The sequence below is a fragment of the Anser anser genome (genome assembly GCF_964211835.1).
Source record: "Anser anser genome assembly, chromosome: 3".
Classification (NCBI taxonomy): Eukaryota; Metazoa; Chordata; class Aves; order Anseriformes; family Anatidae; genus Anser; species Anser anser.
In genome coordinates this window covers 90,933,026-90,953,625 of record NC_139722.1, presented here as the reverse complement: position 1 = coordinate 90,953,625, position 20,600 = coordinate 90,933,026, and the positions used below count along the sequence as shown (strand labels likewise).

The window sequence follows — 20,600 nt, the reverse complement described above, 5'->3', positions numbered from 1 at the left end:
TTAACAGAACAAAAAGTGATAGCTAAAATCCCATTCCCAGTATTTTTAGGATTTCCACTCCCATGCCCATCCTGTAAATCAGAACTAACCTGGATGATCTGTGTAGTTTCTGATTTGTTCTTCTCTCTCTCTGTATAGTACTCTGTGTTCAGTTCAAGGCCTCGTCATGTAGGAAAAGTTCACCTTCAGATGACTTAGTACAGCTGCTGTGACAGTAGAGATGGTCTTCTGGAGAAACAATTGCAAATAGTTTGTTAGCTTTCTGTCGATATGAAAGACATCTACAATGTTTCAGTGACTTTCAAAAGAAATTATAGAAGAAACGTGTACGGAAGTTCCAGTACGGCCTCTGTTAACTTCAGTGCAGTGTTGGTCTTCCAGTGTTTTAGTGGAATCACTTTGTCTGAAACCAGAGTGATTGATATGTATATGCTTGACATAAGAAGATGCAGGCAGTGGGTACTATTTGTGCATGTGAAAATAAGAAAGCACTTTAAATGCTGCTTTGCTGAAGTACTCAACACCACACAGAGTACACTGTAGAATCAAAGCTAGTATGACTACCTCACATGTACCTTTGTATCTTCAACATCGACTGCACCTGCATTGTAGCGAAACTGACAATCGGTTACTCAACCCTTAACTTTGAGTATGGGGAAATGATCGTAAGTGATCGTTGTTAGAAAAAAAAAATTGTCCTTGCAGTTTGAATAACATATACAAAGATGGTTTTCAGCTGATAGAGAGCCAATGGCTCTGACTTCTTTGTATCAACTGCTCTAGAGAAATGAATTCCAACATTTAGGAGACCTGTTACGAATTATTTACTTTTATCAGTCAGCTAATTTTCTTATTTTATTTATTTATGTATTATTAAAGCCAAATGATTATGCTCCAAGACATTCCACAATTGCTGCTGTACTGTCATTTTAAGAAATGCCATTAAAGTGACCTTCTCTTTGTTTGCTTCCCATGGCATTTAACTAAGCTGTTTTAAGAGAAACATCATTAAAATCATCAGTTCTTCTGTGGGTGCCTTAAGATTATTCATAGAAACTGTAATCTTTGGGGGATAACAGAAACACAGGGCCTTGTTTTCACTTCATTAACCCCATTTTCCACTGAAGTAACGACATCAGTTTTAACACAGATTCATCAACATGGGGCAAACTCAGGATTTATTTGTTTATCTATTTATTTTCTTTGAGAACTTGATACTGATGAAAGATGACACATTAGAAACTCGAGAGAGTGAAGTCCTCTACTCAACCTCTGATTATATATAGTACAGGAAGCAAATCTACACGCCCTCCAGAAACCTTTCACCCCAGTTCCTCATTTTTGCCCTGAAATAACTTATTTTAAGAGGACATAGGACAGCTCATCCCAAATAGTACTTGGTCCTGCTAATAAGTGCCACCTGTGATCACAGTTACTGAGTTGTTTTGACTCAGTCACAAGAAAAAAACAAGTAAGTTATCATAGACTCATGGAACAGCTGAGGTTGTAAGAGACCTCTGGCAATCATCTACTCCAAAGCCCCTGCTCAAAGGAGGGGCAACAAAAGCAGGTTGCTTAGGGCACCATCCCGTCAGGTTTTGATTATCTCCATGTATGGTGCCTCCACAACCTCTCTGCCTGTTCCAGTATTCGATCAGCCTCACAGTAGAAGAGTGTTGTTTTTATTTGTATTGTTTTGTTTTTAATGTTTGAATGGAATTTCCTGTGTTTCAATTAGGGCCCATTAACTCCTGCCCTGTCTCCGGGCACCACTGAGAAGCATCTCATTACATCTTCTTTACTCCTCCCCATCAGCTATTTATATACATGGATAAGACCTCCTTAAGCCTTTTCTTCTCCAGGATAAACAGCCTCACGTCTCCCAGCTTCTCCTGGTATGTCAGATGCTCCAGCCTCTTAATCATCTTCACCCATTGTTGGACTCTCTCTGGTATGTCCAGGTCTCTCTGCTGAAGGTTATCTCCACTCATTCCTTGTATTAATACTTTATGAGTCAGTCTATCCCGATATTCCCTAAAGAGCTACCCTTAGCCACGCAATTCACATGGCATTATATCTTCTCATCCCTGAGTCTGAAAGTAGGGTAGCTTACCCTATGACACCTGCAATTGTAACAATTTTCCATTCTGATCCACTGAAACTGAATTTGAACAGCTGACCACATTTGTTTTGCCACAAGTAATAATTAGAAGCTTATTTATCAAGCAGACCTGCTTGTTTCTACAGCATCGTTGTTGATCGTGCTGTTTGATTCCGCATTTGTACCTTTGCATCTGTCAGTGCCACAGGATCTCACCACCCAACCACATGATCTTTACACAGTTTTCAAAAGCCTTCTGTGCACATTTTAGCCATATCAACATGTGGCCACATAACTAAATCCTATCCTGAGTTGTGACAGTGTTTCTACAATAGCTGTTGTCGCCTAAAAGAAGTGAGCAAGGGAAACATGAATAAATACATGACTCAACAAAGTAAAGTGGCAGAAATTAAATCCTTTGATAATACCAAGTAAGCACACAGGTTTTTTTTACTGGGATAAGTTGAGCAACTCACTCGTGGCTCAACCACTTATGAATAATGTGGTCATCCTAAACACACAGAAATAAAAACTTTATAGCATCTTACAGCTGTGTTCATTCATTCATTCACTCACTCTTTCTTTGTCTCACAGCTCTATAAAACCCATTCCTCATCTCAACAAAGAGAGTCAAAATTCTGTTTAGATTTTCAGCCAGTGGTACAGCCACTGGTATTTCTATTAATTAATCTGGATGGCTGGAAAAATACAACAATTTTCTTTTTTCTTAAGCCACTCAATCCATAATAAGACATCTCATTTGAGACCACAACTCTGTAGGAGGAGGCTAGATTTAATGCAAGAGAGACAGGACCTGATGCCAAGATTCTCTATCCACTTCTCCCCTTGACTCCCTCATGCTGTTGAAAAAATTACATGGGGATATGGGGTAATTTTTCAACAAGGCAGGAAGAGTTTGCCTTGGAAAGTGTGTTGGTATTTGTTCATCCCCAGTTGAATTGTGTAGTGAATTTGAGAAATTATGATTCTGGATGTGTCACTGCAAGAGAAAACTGAGCAGTAAAGTGCAACCTCTTTGACTAGTCTTCACTAACTTCAACATTTTTACATGCATCTGAGCAGTCAGAGGAATAGATAAACCTTAAATTAAGATTTTTTTTTTTGTTGCCACATCCAAATCATCAAGCTAATCCTCCACCTTTTCTTCTGCTCCAGTGCTAGCATAACAGGTCAATATTCCCTTCCCGTAAGGGGAAGCAAAGAATTTATCTTCAGATGCCCAATCTGCTCCCCAGTGCTGCTCCAGAAGTACAAGTATATTCCAGAAAGCTTCCCTCTTTCAGCTTTCGCTATTGCTATGGCTTCTGGAAAACAGATGTACTGTAGACCTAGATACTTTATATTTTATCACTTATGTGCAAATGATTTTTTATTTTTTTTTCTGGTTAGAGAGTGCCAATGCAACAAAACTCCCAGTTCTACAACATATGCCTAGTACTTTATACAGCATTCTATCCATCCTGCCCTTCAAGTTAAATCTAATAAATGAGTATTCAAAGCTGGAGAAAAGGCATGAAGGGCATTCCCATTAATTCTGCATCTCTTCAAAGGAGCAAGCTGCAGGCCTAACCCCAAGTAACCGGGAAAGTGGAAAAACCCTGGCACCAAGTCCCCATCTTCCTAACACAACACGTAACAGGACTAGGATATAACATCCGAGAAGAACAAGCAACAGGCACGCTTCTGTGTAGTCCTCATTCATCGCAAAGAAAGCTCCTGCCTCAGCTGACACTGGGGCAGTGTACCCCTGGGGCTTAAGAAGCATTGCCTGGCACATTATCCATATGCAGTCCTAAGTGATTTTCTCAAAACAGCTGGTGGAGATGGAGCAGAGAAAGAGCAGTTTAATGCCAAATTTTTTCACTTGATGCAAGTATCAACCCCCTTGAGTACCAATTTGGCATTCCTCAGCACAGACACACTCTGCTTTTGAAATATTTACCTTTCCTTTATTTTATACCCTTAAGAAAATGCTGGGAGGAATGTGAACTGTTTTGTTTTTTGTCTTCCTATGACGGCAGAGATTTATTTATAGCTAGGAACTGGAGGACAGTTCTCACGTGGCTGCTGAAAATTAAAACAGCATGTAGGGTTTTGTTTTGTTTTGCTTTTATGCCTTTGCTGCTACAATCTCCCCCTGCGTTCCCTAAACCGGTGTTATTGTAACCAGAGCCACATTTTGCATTGCTACAATTGCAGGGTTATGTAAATTCCAAAGGCTTTAAAGGAAAGGGCCTGCAGATTCTGCTCTGAGCCTAGGGAAGTTGACACAAACAGTTATGCCCAACATCCAGGGAGAGGCAAACGCATTCAAAAACTATCAACAGACAGGAAACATAAGTCTCAACCAACCTGACGTTTTCTAAACCTTTTAGAACTTGCTGCTTTCCGTTACATTGGTTGTTCTCTTATTTTCAGTGTTGTGCTTTGCTATTGCAAGGGAATTTTCCTTCTACCACTCTTCACATGTCCTCTCTCGCTTTCCACTGGTACACACCAGTTTGTCCAGGAGAGCCAGCAACAGAAAGCTGTACAGTTACAAACTCTTCAGGCTCAAGGAGCCGTATTTTTACAGCTATGAAACCACAACACATTGACTAGAATTACTTCATTTATGAACACTTTTAGATTAAAAAATAAAATTACACTAAAAAGAGAAAAAGCATACTCATGAAAGACAGCAGCAGAACAAAGACTATGCACCTGACCACTGCATGAGAAGCGTCCCTACTTTACATCAAGTAGGGTGGGAAGAAGTGTGATACATGGTGCACGTCCGTGTGCGTCTGAGTAACCAAGCTGTAATGCTGACTCTAGCTGTGCATTTCTGTGTGGGCATGGGCAAGCCAATTCTTGTTTCTGACTCTCTAAAAGAGGGATAATAATGCCTGACTCAGAGTCAATATCAGAAGGCTTTGTGCAAGCTCGTCTTCTCCAGTCCGTGTTTAGACAACTCAGCTAAACGAGAAAAATATTTAGCATGCTCCTCCAGCCTTGCTTCTTGTTCAGCTCTAAATCACCACTTGTCAAGTTCTGCTCAAACCTCAGACAAAAACCTAGATCACATTTGTGAAGTATGTGGAGGTTTTGCACAGTATGGTGCACCCTGTTCACAGGAGCATGCTAGTAAGAGCTCAGAGGAATTACTGTATTTGTGCAAAGGAGCAGCCAGAACTCCCCAGCAAATTCAGCTGACACACAAGGAAGGATGAGGCTGTGGCACTACTCCAGCATGCTGCTTTCTATGCTTGTTGAATTTTCCAGGCAACCTCAATCTTAGTGCAGCAGATATGGAAAAGCAGGGCTTGCTGCATTGTTTACCCATCTCTTGTACCGCACAGAGCTGATCACAGTAAGTCCTCAGGAAAGTAACCAAGAAGCACTGCCTCACAGCCACATAGGTCAGTGCCAAGCCAACGCATGAAGAGACACTCCAAGCAACTCCCAAGCTGTGGTATTTTAAAAACAGTCACTACAATGGAAGAGATGACCTCAGTAGCAGACAATAGTCCCTACTCAGCTGGTAGTTACCGCTGCTACACAGGTAGTGATAGCTGTTGTTGCCAAAGTGCAGCTGTTTAAATCTTACTTAAGAAAGATGAGACCCATTTCTGGAGCTGAAGCTACAGAGGACACCCACGTCACAAATTGTACAAAATTTGAATGTAAAAACTTAAGGATCGAAAAGTAATAAATATTTTTGTAAATGTGGTCCTGCAGTTGGCCCAGTGGAACATAACTCTCAGACACAGAGAGGTGGAGTCCAAGGGATGATCTATATCAATTTCTTTTTGAAAAAGGACAGTGTAAGGGTCTGTGGAGAATCAGAAACAAGCAGCCAGAAGACAAAGAGAAACAAGAAAGAAAAGGCAGCTGTATTAAACTGGGTCCCATTCATAGTGCACTTCATGACAAGTACCTGAGAACTACACATTTTGCTACACAAACCTTGAATCCTTACCTCCGAAATGACAAATTTAGTGCTCCAAAGCACTGTGGAGCAAAGGCAAGAAACTTTGATACCCTATTAATATCAAATTCCTCTCAGATTTCAGTCTTAAACCTGCATCAAAACAACCTGCATCAAAGTTCATATAAGCCTCTAAATTACCAGCACTGTTTCCTATAGACGTTGGTCTCTCATCCAAGTATTAAGAAAGGTGGAGGTTGCTTAGCTTTTGGTACTTGAGAAGTGTACAGCCTGTAATTAATGGCCAAAGCAGCAGCATCGCTCCCATCTACAGCTCATTTGTTTGCCTGAGTAAACAAAATCCTTCCTTCCCTTCCATGTACTTTGACAGATACTGCTTGGCTCAGCAGAGTTAGCAGAGCAGGCAGGACAAGGGGCCACTTAGTCAGCTCTGTGACACCATTTGCCAGCTGGACACCTCCAATATCTGACACAGTCAAGGCAAAAAATCGTAAAATGCTAATAAACGTAACCACACAGACTTTTTGATACAGCACACAGGCTTGATGAAACAGGAATATAATGAAATCTTCCTACTGATACCAAATGGCAATAAGAAAATGAAAGGCCTGTGTTGGCCCCGTGGTTCAGTGTGGTGAGGTCTGGTTAGGCCCATATTAGATTCTCAGGACTATCATGTTCCAATGCTGGGTAAAGGAAGAAGGACAGAAAGAAAGAACAGTTGTGACTGTATGGGTAGGAGGTAGATGTGTGTGTGGGGAAGCAAAGCTAAAAAACAACAAAACCTGGAATGTTCTAATGGTCTCTAATGATGTAACTCAGGTGAGCTGCACATCATCCTTCAAGAAGCAGTCTTCTCTTATCCTCTGTCCTTGCTGCAATCAGCTACACCCAAAAATATCTGGAGGGAAAATTATATCTGACACAGCCATGTTAAAAATGACCCAAACTAAGAAGTGGCAACTCTGAGGGTGTGGGAAAGTCTGCAAACAAATCACTGGGTGTGTCAGATACGCAGACGCTAGTATAATGCGGTGATTACTGTGTCTCCTCAGTGAATATGTAAAAGTTAGCTTGGTGTTTTAAGAACCATGCACGGTGACCGATAAACAAACTCAAGTCTGGCTGTGTTTACCTGGTTGTACAATGTTGACTGTAACCCCAAGGCTTCGTGGGACACTCGGAACATAACTGAAGTCCAGAGATCCTAAACAAATCCAGTTTGGCATCTTTGCTACACGGAGACTTTTTAGACTGTTTCAAGTTATCACCGAACTGGGAAAAGTGTTTTTTGTGATACCCACCAGTACATTTGTTGGGGAGCTTCACTGTGGCCACACGGCCCACCATTCCCCACCTTATCAGCCTCACAAGATACAGTGTGTGAGATCCAATCAAATGGCCAAAGCAGGCCCTAGAAACAAGCCCCCAAAAATTTGGTGTAAAATTCAGCTTTAGAAATCCAAATGCAACTATCGGAACCTAGAGAACTCATGAACTTAGGGCCGCACAGTTTAAAGAGGAAACCTAGAAGATACAGCTTATGCATTCACACAGCCTGGGCTGCTTCATTACAAACAGGTGGGCAGGTACACAGACAAACAGATAACACATTGGAAAGCACATATCCTGACACACGCAAACACCTAAGAGCAATTAATAGCAGTGGCCAGCCAGCAGAAGCAAGCCTGAGATAAAAATAGGGGGATTTTTAATGGAAGTCTGAGAATATTTCCTATTTCTCTGGAGGTGCTGTCATCAAGTCTAGCAACAAATTGTCAAGCACCCTCTAGCTTCTTTGTGAATTATATTTATTCCTGAAAGAGCTAAAGAATCCCAAAAGACCATGACTAATGAGCACTCCAAGGGATAACTGAAGTTTGCCTTTCTCTCCCCCTATCCCTCGTACACTGTGTGTAACCATTTAGTATTGAGTACCCAGAACTGAACACGGAGTTCCCAGCGCTGTTTCATCATAGCTCAGAGACATACTTCCTCAGCAGGCTATTTGGATCAAAGACTTAAGGCAACATCCCTGAAAGACAAGACAAGGCAACACACAGAGGGGACTTTTTCACCATCTGCTTCCATTTTAATTTGCTGCACTCCCATATGTCACCAGGGGCTGTAGGATGTTCAGTTGGATCCCGTGTCATGTGCATTCATGGGAGTATAGGACAACAAGGTCTTCACGTCCTGTTTCCTACAGTCCCAGACACCGCACACTAGACATGCAGTCCAGCAGACTCCACAGAACATTTATCCCACTTATGTCACACATTAACGTAAGACTTTCCAAATCACCAGTGAGAAGTAGAATAAGGTTAAGTTTTATGGCCTGAAGTGAGGCAGCCATTCTCACTCTTAGTTTAAAGCAGCTGACAATAACAGATTAGACATTTCATTGTACAGAGGTACAGTATCATCTCCCTGACCTTTGATACCTGATTACAAAGATCATAACTACTACTACTTTGAAGAATGTGCTGTGAATAAAAAAATACATACAGCTACGGATAATATCTAAAAAGTGAGAAAAAGCAAAATATTAATGTGTGTGTAATCTAAATTTTGTAGGTACAGGCAAGTCCATTCCTTTGGTTATCTCTGTTGATATATCTTGCAAAAAATGAAGGCCAATAATTGTAAAATTAACTCTCAAGTCTGATGAAGCAGCTTTCTTAATCCACTTTTTATGAAAAGTGCAGTGATACAATATGAAAATATTGATGTTGTATATTAGGGTCAACTCCAGTTTGTATTTACAGTAAGTGTTTTCTTAGATAAGGCTCCCATTTCACAGTAGTTTAGCTACACTAACAGACGTGTAAATCAGAAAGAGTATGGGCCTCTGGAGATGTCCCAATAGATGTGAACATACTAAACATCAACGTTGTAAGCAAGCAGGAGATGAGGCAGTGTGGAGTTGCCTGCTAAATTTTGCCTCTGTTTAAACACAAAATGTGTCACAAAGGGCACAGTTGGACATTTATAGCTTAACACATGCCCCCCAGCAGGTACACGAAGCTACTCTAGATAAGCCCAGACACAGCTGGAAAACAGTTCATGGGTCCCCCAAGGAAAATTTCACCTAGTCAGAAAATGCATCTGTTTTTCTCCCTATAACTTAGCAATGGTGAGTGCCAAAGACTTTGTAACATTCACACAGGCTGCCTGAATCCTGCTGACGATGAAAGGCTAAGGTCAAGCTTTGTACTTCTGGCATTGGCAACGCATTTCAGGGCCTCTACAACAGAGCCAGAGAAATTCACTCATTGGGATGCCTGACCCTCGGGGCAGTAAAAGTATGAAACAAGCAAGGAGGGCAAGTTCATATCTCAGTAGGGCACAGTTGGAAGACAGTTCATATTGGCAGGGCCCTAGCATGGTTATTACTCTATCCCTGCATAACAGTGCAGGAGGATGCTGACAGATCAGAGCACAGGCGAGAACAAAACCAACTGTCTCTCTGTGCATTCAGCTGTTAGAAACATAGTTTAATTGGTTCCTGCTGTATACATGGCTGCAAAAGTAGCAAAGGACTAAAGTCCCCTCATGTTTGGTCAAGATCTTGCTTTCTTTCATCTGTTGTGCAGATGCTGATGGGGTCACCTGCCTGGAGGGGGTCAGGATTCTGCCAAATGGATTTAAGCAGGGTACTCACAGTCCAGGCATCTCAGTTTAATAACCAGTGACTCAGTGAGAAAACCAAGACTGTCTGCACAAAAGGATGGCTCCGTTCCTGACAACATTTGTAAGGAAGAATGATACCCTGACAAACCCTCTCTGCAATTTTGTGCTGTTTAATCTAACAAGTAAACCCATTCTACCTATCTAGGGCAGGTCTCTTACAAGCAGTCATTACTGGAAGCACCTAAGTGTACCACTTTGAGTACCACTCTCAATGCAGGCAAAAGCCTAAATGAAGGGTGGAGGGGATGAAGAGAAAGATTGGGAAATATAAATAGATGCTTGGGGGAGCCAGAACATAGGTTTGGGGGGAGAAGAAAGAAAGGAGAGGAGTACAAATCCTTTGCAGTAGGGTGATATACTCACATTCTGGGAGAAGTAAAATTTTGGTTAATATGTGGTTTGCCTAAAAGGTAGGAGACAAAAGATAACAATGACAAAGGTGTTATAATATTTTAGTTAATTGCCATGACTTCATCAAAGTAACATGTCAGAGGACATAGACATAACTGAAAAATAAGAAGGAGGAGGGGGCGTCTAACCTACCTGCAATGAGAGTGTTTATACAATAGTGCAGACTCCTGTCAGGTTGCAGGCATCTGAATAAGCTGTGCCTCAGTTTCATGGAGTGCTAAGTCCATTAATATTTGTAAAGTGCTTGGAAATTTTTCAAAGGAAACTGCTGAATGGAAAAATAAATTGCTAACTATATAAAATCTCTTCCCTTTATCCTCACATATTGATATAATGTAAGATTGCAGACAAGAAAATATTCTCATGGTTTAACTTATGTTGGTTAAATAGAGCATTGCTTCAGCTCCATCAGAAACAATCTGGTTAATGAGCATACCATACCCACTGCACTCAAGGGCTTGATCTTAAATCAATGGAAAATACAGATCCAGTGGCTGATGATATATTGACTACAGGTTTTCAGAGAGGAACTAGACTGTTGTAATTTTTTGGGGAACAAAATAGTTCCATGTTAGAGGGAAATCATGTTACATGATGTTAAATGTTACAAGAGTCTAGGAAACTTCTACAAACAGATCAGCAGAGGCAAGGATGCTTATAGGGTTCTACAGTAGTTTCATTCCTTCTTGAAAAGGTTGCTCTCTTTGACCTGACAAGGAAAGGAGCAGAATTGGCAGGCTGATGCAGAGCAACATGGAATTCCCACATATTTCTGTCACAGCCTTCTTGAGATTTGAAAGAAAACAGATGACAGCCTAGGACCAAGAGCGTGCAAATAGATTAATGATTTTTCAAGACCAGCCTGAAACATCTAAAAATAGCCTTAAACTCTTTTTTTAAAAAAAAAAAAAAAAAAAAAAAAAAAAAACTCTGAGCTTCCCTGGAAAATGGAAGCACTGACAATACTTGTTATTCATTAAAATATCAGCAGCAATCATCGTATTGATGAGTACACCTGATTGAAATGTTAAGATTTAGAGAAATATTTAAACTCAAAAGAAAATGCAAAACATTTCTAAAAATAACTGGAGGAGTGTTAGCAAATTAAATCCTTTCTGCAAAAAATTGACAGTGTTTGTAATCCAGTTTTGAAATGGGGAACAGGGAGAGCTGCCAGTCACTTTCTTTCACTGGCAAGAAGGTACAGACAGTACTAAAAGTGAAAGTACAGTTTCTCCATGCTCATTCTTGACATTTAAAGGACGCTCTAAAATGTGAATAAGTTTCTGAAGGTTTATGAAGTACCTGGTCAGGTTCCTCAGCCCACATTTCAGGAATATGACTGTTTCGCCTGCACAGAACAGCTGAAACATCAAAGGATCTTCACAGTGTTTTGACTCTTGAAGACCACAGGAACACAGAAATTGACTACAAAGGCTCAGGTCAGAAGTCCATCGAAACCAGTATCTTATCTCCAAGTAATGGTCAGCTGTAAATGATTAGGGAAAGCAAACAAAAATACCATATATAGTCTGATCCTACTCCTGCTCAATCCTTTTAGTTGTTTAGGACCAGAAGATGGGAGTATAGCCAGATAATCATGTTTAATAGCTACCAGTGGACCTATCCCCTGAGATTTCTCATCTCTTCCCACAGCTTTGTCCTGGGAGAAGGGAGTCTTGCTGCATGATATCAAAGCCATGAAATGTAGACTTGCATGATCAAACCCAACCTTGATTGTGCTCATTGGCAGAAATGTTCCTTCTCCCTACAGTACACGTATTTCCTTTTTTAATTTACAGAAGTTCCCTGGGAACATATCTTCAGCACAGACCTTAAAAAGCAAAATTGGACCTGATGACTTACTTCTAAGATGAACATTTTCCTATGGGGTACTGTGTAAATTTCAGTCTCTTAAGACTTCATGGCTTATTAATTCAACTGTTTAAGCAGCTAAAAGCATTCTTCCTCAAAAGAGCAAACAAAATACGGATCCCCTCAAATCAGGCTTGTTCACTAACTTGAAGGATAAAAGCTGTAAGAGTGAAAATGCTTCCTTGTTAATACCTTCTTAAAAAAGTGATATACCAAGGAGACAGAGGAGAGTTTTTGGGTACCACAGATACACTTTGTTGTTAGTTCAGAGAAGAGATGGGCTGGCACAAGCATTGCCTGCATTTAAGCCATTTTGGGACACAGTGAAGAGGAAAATACTCTGAATGAAAGCAAATGTCAACTTCAAAACTCATGACCAGTAATATCAACTGCAGTGGTTATTACTTTGAAGCCAGCAAAACTGGGAAGTGAGTAAGCACTTGTTATTCAGGGAGGGAGCCTATTCCTCCCTCACTGCCAAGTTTTCCTCCATTCCTCAAGGTTACCTCTCTTTCCATTTTCCCGCAGTCTAAACACATCATTCTGATCTCCAGCCCCTACTCCTTAAATTCCATCTCCTCCCTTTCTTATCTACTTCCCTCTTTCCACCTGAAGTCTCTCTAATTCCTAACTCCTGAGAACCCTTATCACTGGTATAAGCCTACAATACTCTCAGAATAGCTTTTCTACTAAATCCAAAAACCACAGGCACTTCTCCTGGTCAGGTTTGTTACTCAGCATTGTCCCCAAACTAGAAAACTCCTACTACGAGAAGACATTATCTGATACCACAGAAATCACTGGAGAAGCCAGAATCTCAAGTGTTGAAATACCACATGGGAAAAAAATTGAAAATATAAATCTAACATGCAACATGAAATCTGGGCAGCACGTACACCGGACACAAAGCTTAAGGGAAATACTTTGTAGGGAAAAGCCTGTTTGATGATTATCAGGCCCACATTTAACACACAGCCCTAAGAAATCTTGAGCCTGCATTGCCAGCGGGAATGCTTAGCGTGTGATGTGTTCCTGGTCATGTGGCTACATGGTTCTCAGCAAATGAAAGCAGGGCACATCCTGAATATTTCAAGAAAAACAGAATATGAGCACAGGACTGACATACCAAAGCTCATGGGAGCTTCTGGCAACATGGGATACATTCCTCTGTGACTTCTGCTGCTGTGAAACAGCAGTAACTCTGCAGACTTGCACAGAGTTGCACTGCTGTAAAAAGCATGTGAGAAGAATCAAACCCACTGCGTAGATTTGCCCAAGCCAGTCAGCCAGCATTTCAAAAGCAGCTTATAATTTTGGCTGTCTTAGTTTTCAAGCATCTCGATGCCTTAACGAGACACTAAAAATAAAGAGCCAAAATTACAGGTTACTTTGCACAACTTGGGACTCAGTTTCTCTGGGCCAAATTCTGATGCTATTTGAACTTACTTCTAATTGAAGCCTAGAATAAGTTTTCTGAACAATACAGAGTTACAGAAAACTTTGACTAGTACAAATGACAGCAGGCTTGCACTGTCTGTGCCTCAGGTCACTCATTACCACTATGAAGGCACTGAGCCAAATCCTCAGATGAAATACATTTGTCCTAGCTACATGGGAGCCCCCACACCTATTTACACTGGCTGAGAACCCATCCTAATAAATCCCATTTAACTAATTTACATAGTTCTATGAAATTTAATACCTACACAGAGCTTGGAAGATAAGTCCTCAGCCTGATACACACAGAGTAGTACCAAACAGAATGAACTTCAGTGTTAAATGGAACTGCAGAAAGATGAGAAATGAGTCAGATTTACCACGTGTTAGTATAGATCCTGAGTCATAGGACTACCAGTTTTCTGGAAACACATCATTTCAAAGGAGCGGGGTATTAGGAAGCATGGCTGGTGAAACAGAAAAGCATTAGAGACACTACTGTCAATCAATAACACAACAAAAAGCAGAAGAAAATACACACAAATTGTTCCACGCAATGAAAATTAGAGCAGCCGGTTTTCTTTTAATTGTGGAACATGCTGTGCTCGCCTGGGGCTGCAAGAGCAGGAAAGAGAGAGAGGGTCAGATCACCACAGGATTGACCCAGGTTTGAAAATTCATAGCAATTAAAGCACCAAGAGCCAAACCTCCCACACATCCTTCCCCTAAGTGTCAGGAAATGGTGTCCCCTGATTGCTCAACAGCGGGTCAGATGGCTGGCCTGAGGTGACTAGATGGTTTTCTGGGATTCCATCGGGCCTTGGGGGAAATTTATGGCAATTAAGGCAGATGGAGCAAAACCAGAACTATCTGAGAGATGCCTTCGAGCTCTCGTTGTGCCTCCCTGCCAAAAAAATGCAGTCAGTGCATGCCATGTCTGGACTTGGTAAGGAAAATTTTTGCGACTGATTTCAAGATGAACTGAATGATCTCTGCTCTACGTGAGGAGCACAATCAAAATAACCAGCAGGAACAGCAGCAGCAGACAAGTGATACAGTGTGGTAAGGCCACTAAGATATTCAGAGAATTTGCTTATTCAGCTCTCTGAAACCATGAGACAGCATTTCAGTACACATAATATAGACCTCTAAAACCTCAGGGTTGCACTGTGACTGTCATAAACTTTAATAGGGAACTGCTTTCTGTTTCACAAAGCAAAACTGAAAAGACATCTGCCCTGTCTGCACTGTGATTATTTCGTATACTTCTATAGGGGCAGTGTCCATCAGTGGAAGAACTAGCAATTCCCTGGCTGATACAGAGAATCGAAACTCGAGGATGCTGAGTGACAGCTCATGACTTCCTATAAGACACTAAGTTTATCTCCTGCAAGATCGGTAACTCTTTTCCCAGTTCCCCTCCCATACTTTCCCCAGAGAGAGTAACTTCTTCCCTAAACAGCCCACAAGGAACTCCCAAACTCGCAGCACCCTGCAGGTTGTGTCATTCCCCAGTGGGATTCCAGGGTGGAGGACAGAGTGAGAAACTGAAACAGAAAGGAAGCAGTCAGCTTAATACACCACAAATGTGGAATTTTCTCCTCCTTGGTCCCTCTTCCCACCCTCACAGCTTTCTCCAGTTTTGTATCTGTTAGTTCTAAATTGCCCAATGCACTTGAAACACATCAAGTGCTGAATTAAATAAAAGTGTCCTTTGCTCTCACACACTTGTCTCAGCTGTGAAAGCTCTCAGGCTTTTACTGGGGCAAACAGGTTCCTAACAAGTTACTACAGATTTTAAGGATTTGTTTTCTTTCACATTGCCAGCCAACATGATAAAATAGTTTCTAGGAAAAGGAGCTGCTAAGATACTGCGAACAAAATCTGGTAAGAAATAAAGCAGGGAGAGGAAAGGGATTCTGATATATCAGGGTAAAGCAGCACAAACCCCAAAGCAACTCCTTCCAAGTCTGGAGGCTCCACTTCTAAAGTACATCCCAGCTCTGAGAACACAGGCTCCCTTACACGCACTCAGTACGGTTGCTTTTTCTCCAGCTCAGTCTACCTCACTTTGCACGGCGTGGCACCCCCAGCAGCAATTAGACCTTCAATATCTGCCCAGTAAGGGTACCCCATCACATCAGCCAGCACAGTGGCTACATCAACCACCCAGTCACAGGTAGGGACGTGCCTGCAGTTGCTTTCAGGACAGCTAATTCTGCCCAGTTTCATTCTGCAGGGGTGATTCCTGTAAAACTTCCTCCTCCCCACCCTCACCTTCACTCCCCCCTGCCCCAGCAACCTACTCTGCTACCTCCAGGGGGAAAAGTATTTGCAGACTTATTCTCTCAACAAAACAACTCAGCCCAGGGAGCAGTGACTTGCAACAGCCTTTCCTGTGACTGCTTGTTGGCTGAAGCCAATTACAAGCAGCGTGCCACTCTACATTGTGCAACTCACTTAGCTCCTGCTTCTCAGCCCAGCTTTATGCTTATGTTCAAGGGTGTCAGCTCTCCTTCCAGCACCTGCCCACAGCAAGCACACTCTAGCTGGCAAAGAGCTTTCTAGAGCTGCAAGTGCTGGCTAAGTATGTCAGCTTCACACAGGAAGCACCAGACACTTCCACCCACCTGGGAAAACCAGCTGGTTCTGTCAAGGGTCTGATTAGCAAAGATGCCACCGAGGAGGACAGCTGTGTCCCCAGAACTGCTCCCACCTCTGCCGGGGGGTGAATGAGGAGCATCCAGGTGGGTGAGGGTGGAAGGAGGTAAGGTTAATGGCACTGAATTTTAAATGTAAATAAATAAAGTTGAGTGCCCCACTGAAAACACCTCCTTCCTGTGGGGCAGGATTGGGAATCTCTGGGTTGCTGAGGTATTAAAAAAAAAAAAAAAAAAAAAGAATCACTAGTTTTCCTTAAGATTTACACTGTCTGTCTGCAGTAGTACTTCTGCAGGTTTTTCACAAGGAGACCTTAATTCCAGTAGCTGCCTCCTTCATGTGTCACCCTGTTACAGCTAGTTTCTGGATGTGAGATGCCTCTTTCCTCTGCAGAAGCAGTGGTTTCCCGTAATATCAATCTATTGCAGACTCAAGGCACTAAGTTTGTCAGACTTAGCAAGCAGTATCCTATACTCACGTTAGGATTATTTACCATCAGGAGCCTGGCAAACAGAAGTGGGGTAGGACTGCACTGTCAGGGAGCCAGGAAGTGTCCTGACCTCCCCATAAGGAAAGAGGAGCTACTTGCTGCACAATATGACAAGGGATTAAAGAGTTAAAAAAAGAGATCCTGCATTGTGAAATGCACTAAGGAAGTTGGGTTTTGCCTAGGGATTATACGGGATTTTGCTGTTCTGCTACCAGAACATGACGGAGATGGATTCTAGTTAATTTTTTAGTCTTTCAAAGATCCGTCCTTCCCTCTCCTTCCCCAACCTCCCTTGTCCCCCGTCACCCCAAACCATTTACAGAGTCATGCAATAGCCTGCATGGTCAGCCCCTCTGCATACCTTTGGGAGAAGCAACCAAGCCAAACCTGAATCCTTGTGCTGCCAAGCTGGCTTCGGGATCTTTCAGAGGAGAAATAAAAAGAAAGGAAAAGAAAAAAAGGGAAAAAAAAAAAGCAACAGTACTTGTAGGGATTTGTTCTTGAAAACAAGCAAAAACATGAGAAGAGTTGCTGCAGCAGCTGCACTTACACTGTAGTGCCTGTGTCTCTGTGCAGTTCCTCCCTGTTCTGCAGCCCTATAATCCACATAGAGAAATGCCTCTGCTGTTCCTCTCGCTGGCTGTACTGTTGCAGTGAGACTGGAACTGCTGCTGTTTTCAGTTTCAGACCAGCCTCTCTCTCCAAATCCTCTGACGTCAGGCAGCCTCTAAGAGATATTTATGGCATGAACAGTCTAAAAGTTTCTCTAGGTAAAGCCTAGATTGCAGTTCTTTGGGATTTGTAAATTTTACACCTTTGGATAGAAACCCACTCCAAGGGGGGTCAGGGAGGAAATGGTGGGTAACTACAGATGTGGTTGCATAAGTCCCTGGCAAAAGGCAATCCCTGTACTTTTCTGCCCATGGTATATTATATCCACACCCAGGATGTAACTATCTGCCATGCAAGTCCCCATTTGGAAAGCAGTATTTTCCAGTCTCTCAGCTGTGCCTAAACAGTGTTCACTTCAAGCCTGGAAAAGAGGCCTCGCTCCTAGCCCACAGCCCTCCACTGTGTCCAGGCTTTGACTGGATTTAACTAAAAGAGGAGTAAAACAGCCCTCTCAAGCATCTTGTCCACATCCTCTTTCAGTTTTGCACTAAACCCTTTCAGCTGGAACATTTTTCCAGACATGTGGGCCAACTTCCCTCCTAACTTTAAAATGCCTTCTAGAAGTGTCTCATCTCAGATAAATACCAGCTCAGAAAATTCATTTGATCTTTGATCTGTATTGTTCTCTGCCTATTTGCATCTCTATTTCTGTTATTTCTTTGGTACATGCCAGCTTACTGTACAGTACTATATATTTCACTGGCTGTGAAAGCCACTTGTTATGTAGAAGAGATGCTAGAGCAAAAACTGAAGCAGAAGTATGAGCATTAATGTTAAGCAGTACTTGAGGAGCAAAATGCTCTCATGGTATAATCCTGTTAAGGCAAGTGGTGACAAATTTTGACTGATAAGACCTCTTTGTTTTGAATGTAGGAGCTGAGCTTGGCTGTAAGCCTGTAAGTATCCGTACTTCCATCTAAGAGATGAGGAAACTGGGGCTCGAAGGTGAAGTGATATATGTTGAAAGTCCTTGAGTGGTGGTTAAAGACAGACCTCTTTAAGAAGTTCAAAACTTATTCAACATCTTCTGGAGGGAGAAGTCTACAAACGTGCTGCTATTATAAGCAACTGTTATTTTTTTTATACCCCATCATTTCCATTTGTGAACAGTTAGAAGAAGTATGTGTCCCAGTACCACTTTTGGAGATGCGAGTGCTATTTCAAAATGTAAAGCCAAGGCTCTTTTCTGTGCAGCTTACTGGCAGAGTAATTTTACCATGCGGGGCTGTGGGGATTATTTTTTTCATGAGCATATGCTTTCTCTCTTCTGCTTCTCTCTTCTTATCATCATCTTTGGGCATGGGCCAGGGCTCTTTCAAATCAATAAAAATCATCTGATCAACTTCAAAAGGCTCCAAATCAAGTTTCTTCTGATAGTTTTCTGATGGCAGCTAGCCCCATACATTGCCATATCATCACTATGACCAAAAAACCTTGAGAAAAACTCCGAAAGAAAATGGTGTCTCTCTGAAAAGATTTCCACTTTTGTACTTATGAGATAGGCCTAAGAATCTGGCAGATTCAGGAGCAAGAAAATGTTCTCAGCCCCAAAGCAGTATTCTGTCGAGCAAAGGAAGTAAAACATTTTTTGTGTAAAAGGAAAGTACCCACTTAGAACTATGCAATCCAAACATCAAACAAGCAAGGGTACTGTCTCCTCTGGCTATTACATTTGCCACTTGTCGTCTTAAGATTAGCAAGGATAATTCAGGATGTGACTCCCTACCCTGCCATGCTGCACACTCTTCCTGAAGATCAGCCCTGGAGTTCAGACACTGCCTGTTGGCAGCTTGTCCCATAACAATCTGCAGGAAATTCTGAAGGGCAGAACGATTCAGGGCTTCACTGTAAAATACCAGAGCTGTTCCTTGTGGGTAGTTCCACCTCTGAGCAGTTTTCACTGACTCAGCTGCTGTGGTTAATAAACTTTCAAACACACAGTAAAGACTTCTGTTGTTAGCTAAAGATAAGATGTTTATCCATGACTCCTGCTTTCTCTGATGAATTTATAGGATTATAATACATCTACTTCCTAAAGAGTGGAAAAGGAGGAACTGTGGAAATTCTGACTATCACACAGAAGTAAACCATTAATAACTGTAGCCTGTCTTACACTGTGACCCAACTGCAAGTGGGATGTCTTCATTACAAAAGACTCTGCAGCAAGACTGAAATGCCAAGAGACTGAAATGCTCTGGCTACCCATGATACAGGCAATGACAGGGAAAGCTGCCCTGCGTCCCAGTAGCACACTTCATTTCTGTCCTGAAGGGACATGCCTCTTAACACGTAGTTAGCTCAGAGATACACAAGGCAGAACATCCATCCCCACTCAGAAGTGTTACAGCATTCCAGTTACTGCAGATTAAGTCAGTATTTCCACAAATCTGTTGTGTTTTTTTCCGCAAAATAATTTTTTTAAAAAGTATAGTCAGTTGTGTATGGTTGCATACTCATAACCTGTACACTGAATCACATAAGACTTCTTTTCACAAGAAGCAACAGGAGCCCTTTGCAGAACACAACACCATGATACGAAGAGCATGATGACCCCATCTGCAGACAGCATGTAATTTTATTTCATATACAGGAGAACCAGGACTTTCTCCAGTGGACTAGGAGTGTGTGTGTGTGCATGAGCACAATTTGCTCCATTTGAAACATGATTTATTTAAAACAGTACTTCTCCCAAAAGATTCTAGAGGTAGGCACCTTTAGAGGGTGAAAATCACCTTTGTGCACAGGACCAACAGAAACGTAAGCACTACTCAGTCCCGAAAACCAGAGAACAGAGTAGGACCCTCTGCATCACTAGCACATGACTGGCAAAACAAGAGAGCATGTGTTCCTCAGCTCCAAAACAGTTTTGTTATATATTCACAGGAGCAACCACTCTAGTTGTCACTACCTTAGTGCTGCGTAACGAAATAATAAACCAAAGGAAATGAAACCATATTCAAATACCAGACTTGCTGCCATAGTGGAACAGACCATTCAGCTCTCTAGGCCTGTACACTGCCTCAAGCAGTAGATACCTGATGATTCAGAGCATGAAGAATGGAAAACACGATACATCCAGCCAGCTGTGGACTGTGACATTACATAAGAAATGGTGGGGGGGGGAAGAGAAGAGAGAAAATACTTTCTTTAACTCCACAGTTGATCATTTACACCCTGAAGCATGAGGTTCATTCAGATGCTGTCTTTTCCCTTGCACTGCATTGCTATGAATGTTATTTCTGCATATATTTCAGCTTTGGCACTCAGCCAGTGTTTTTTTTTTTTTTTTTCCAATCCACTGAAGTCAG

The 20,600-nt window shown here is 41.9% G+C and overlaps 1 protein-coding gene across 5 annotated transcripts in view; it reads right to left on the bottom strand.

Annotated features, from left to right (window-relative positions):
* Window positions 1–17,150, bottom strand: part of DAAM2 (dishevelled associated activator of morphogenesis 2) — a 198,728-nt gene extending 181,578 nt beyond the window's left edge. For 2 of the 5 annotated variants that reach the window (XM_083829087.1, XM_083829093.1), the window contains exons 1-2: window positions 15,930–16,060; window positions 90–228 (exon numbers count right to left, since the gene is read on the bottom strand). The gene's annotated coding sequence lies outside the window, so the exon portion shown is untranslated. Of the gene's footprint in view, window positions 1–89; window positions 229–11,462; window positions 11,647–13,738; window positions 13,818–15,929; window positions 16,061–16,981 lie in introns of those variants that run through there. The other 3 variants (XM_083829089.1, XM_083829090.1, XM_083829088.1) reach the window with 3 other exon arrangements.
* Between the last annotated feature and the right edge of the window lie 3,450 nt (window positions 17,151–20,600).